Below are 3,643 nucleotides of genomic sequence, written 5' to 3' on the forward strand. Positions count from 1 at the left end.
TATTGAAAATTAATTATTAATTCACGAACCACGAACGTACAATAAACAATAATTATTGTAAAATGTAAAAAAAAAAATAAAACTAAATTACTATTAAGTAGGTACCTACCTACCTAAATCTGATATAGTATAATATACTAAATAGTGTAATAAATTGCATTACAATTACGGCGGAGGAAACCCATTATAAATCATACGAATATTCGGCAAACACGCGGTGCTACTTTTGTAATAAATTGCACAGTGAATTGTAATAACGGCATACGGTTGGTAAGTAAAATAATTCATTTTTAAATTTGCATAATATAACGATAGTCATTTTCGGCACAAGTTTGTTGGTTAACCCGACTACTGCAGGATCTTATACGCTGTTTTAATCGCAACATACACCGCGCAGTTAACCCGCTCACAACCACCACTATATTATTATCATCGCAGACCAACTATCTGTAAGTACCTACACACCACATGCTATTCACCATACGACAGATACATGAGAATATGAGATACTTCATACTTATATAGTTATATATTATTAATTATTATATAAGACGCTGCACGAAACGTTGCAGTATAGTAGACATATTTTCAAAATCACAAAAATCTCATTTCTGTGGGCTTTTCGGGGTCGCGTAAATGTGTAATGAAAATCGATCACCGTTGCACGACGATATCGCGAACAACACACAGTTTTCGTGCAGCATTCCTACCCGATAAACTTTTTACGACGTTTTAACAATGCGGTTTTATATTGCTATCAGTTGTGTTCGCCAACAGATTTATATATACAATGTCGCATCTATAGGTTATAGTATATTAATGTAGTTTGGACATATTTTCTAAATCATAAAAATCGTATTTTCGAAAGTCCGCAGTGGTGTTCGCGCGATCGCTTCGATATATAATGCAAATCGATCACAGCTGCACGACGGCGATATCGTGAACTATAGACGTCGTTTTCGTGCATTTCTATACCCCATAAACTTTTGACGACGTGTGTGTGTGGTGTATGTGTTATATCGCACGAATTGTGATAGTTAACCAAACTTACCTACAGCAGGAACTTATATATACTGTTTTAATCACGACACGTACACACTGAACTTAACCGGCTCACCACCACTATAATATTATATTATCACAAATCAACTTATATCTTCAGTAAGTACCTCACATCACACGTGATATTCACTACGACAGATACATTTTAATACGGATGAAGCATATCTAGTAGTTTGTCTGTTCTAACGATGAGCGTTGTGCATTTAGACCATTGTATTAAAAATATGTGGATACCGGGATACGACATTCTTATGGCTATCTTCACTAAACATTCGCTTTTTGGCCAACGTCGCATGGACAGAGATGGAATCGATGGTTCTCACTCGCACTGCAAAATCTTCTGAGCGATAAAAATCTAACTGCACTTAATAAGAGTGAAAAGAGATGCAGCAATTGTGTTGTTTAATAGATTTTTTATACAATGTCGCATTCATAAGTTAGGTATATTGACATTATATCAATGCGGTTTAGACATATTTTCAAAATTAAAAATGAAAAAAAGTCGTTTACAAATTACAGCGAGATATAGGTACAGTAGTCGCCAATTATTGAAATTTGCACTTTGGGACCAGAGTATTTTATTCCGTCGATCGAATGAGTCAATAAGCCTTTAATTCCAAGAATAAGGAGGATACATATACAATATTACCTATAATACATATCTATATAATATAATGTAGTATGCGTTATAATAAAAAAAATTAATTGGGTCATGTACGATGTACTAATGAATATTAGGTAATTATTATGTATAACATATATTTTTTCATTGATAAAGAAAAAAAATAACAATATTATACTCGTAATAATGGATAAAATAGAAAATATTTTTTTTCCAAAAATATCGTTTTGTTATTATAGCCACCTAAAATAATGAAAAAAAAATATTTTCAAATTCTTTATTAACATTTTGTGGTAATGAGTCAAGGACATAGCATAAGTCGTCAAAATGTATGTGATAAATTCGGGAAAATGGTCTAAAAATGTGAAAACATGGCATATGCCCTTAAAAATACACATTGACCCCATTGTAACCAGTGCAATATGAGTTCAATTGAATAGTTTTTTCGTATGTTTTAATATACGTGCGTAAATCGAAATCAGCTTAAAATATTTAAGTCCAATAAGTAAACGAGTCCACAAACCTTGGGTCAGTAAGCCCAATAAGTGGTGACTTTTGCAGATTGTGTAATGCAAATCCATCACTGGTGCACGACGATATCCCGTGAGAACGTCGTTCCTACCTCCCCAAAAACTTTTGACGATGAATATGTTTTTACTGGACGACCAGCATTATAATATTGTATATATATTATATATAACATATATTATATGTTTGTCCATAAAAATCGTTACGTCTGTCGTCGTCGGCGACCGTGTGCGCAGCATATATAATGTATACATATAGCATTGGTATATAAACATATACCTACCTGTAGCCTGCCTACCTACCGCCGAACTGACGATTTCTATACAGCCGGCCACCGCCACCGAAACCGGGAACCCGGCCACACAGCGATACGCGTCGGTCGTGTAATATCTATATTATATTATACTGCTGTATATTACGGGACGATACTGTGCGCGCGAGATCGGCACGCAGGAACGCACGCGAGCATACTTCCGGCGACCGGAACCAGCGAATAACGACAGTCGTGTACAGAAATATATATCGCTTTGTAGTTTATTTTGTGCATCCAAATAATAATAATATACATATATAATTTCATTATAAATATTGCTCAATTATTAAGGATATGCCTTGTATGCATAGGTAGATACTATACGAATATAATATATCGTGATAATTTATGTATTTACGATTTTATCAAGGAAGAAGTGTATAATATACCTTATCGATTTAGAAATTAAGAAAACGTACTCGTGAACTTTGAATCCTCCTTATAATTGTTACATAACGCATAACTAGGTAGTAGGTACCTATAACATTAGCAATATGTAGGTAAGTGGGTTCAGCCAAAATCGTAACGTAGTTTAGGTTAGCTGTTTAATTAGGTAAAAACTGTTTTGAGTTCATTTTAAAGTGAATTACGACTTTAGGAACATTTTTAAACAAATTGTAATTTTAGATTTTGAGTGGAACGATGAATGTATTGATTTTACAATGATGTGTGTTTTTTTTATTTTTTTATTTTTGTGTCTGTCATCACGGTTTGGGGCAGTAAAACTGCTTCGATTTTCTTCAACAGTATCTTGTTTGATAAGAAAGTGAATTTAGTTGGTGCATTCGGGAGGTCAAAATTTGAATTTTCCAATAGTTTTCAAAAGCGCCGTGAAAAACAAAAGAAAAATTAAGGAAAAACGGGAATTTTTACGCAAAATCTGTTTTCGAGAAAATTGATTTTGGTTTTTGGTGTAACTTTAAAACGAATGACTGTAGATACATGAAATTTTCACTGGGTAGTTTATATTTCCATTTTCTATACATGATACAATTTTCAAAATATTCTGATTTGTTTTGAGCTGTTTACGGACAATTTCAGTTTCAAATTTAATTAGTTTTTTTTTTTCTATGAATGTCAATAAAACTTTATTTGTTGAGTAAAAATACTTTAAATTT

This window comes from Acyrthosiphon pisum, chromosome A1 (genome assembly GCF_005508785.2).
Source record: "Acyrthosiphon pisum isolate AL4f chromosome A1, pea_aphid_22Mar2018_4r6ur, whole genome shotgun sequence".
Lineage (NCBI taxonomy): Eukaryota > Metazoa > Arthropoda > Insecta > Hemiptera > Aphididae > Acyrthosiphon > Acyrthosiphon pisum.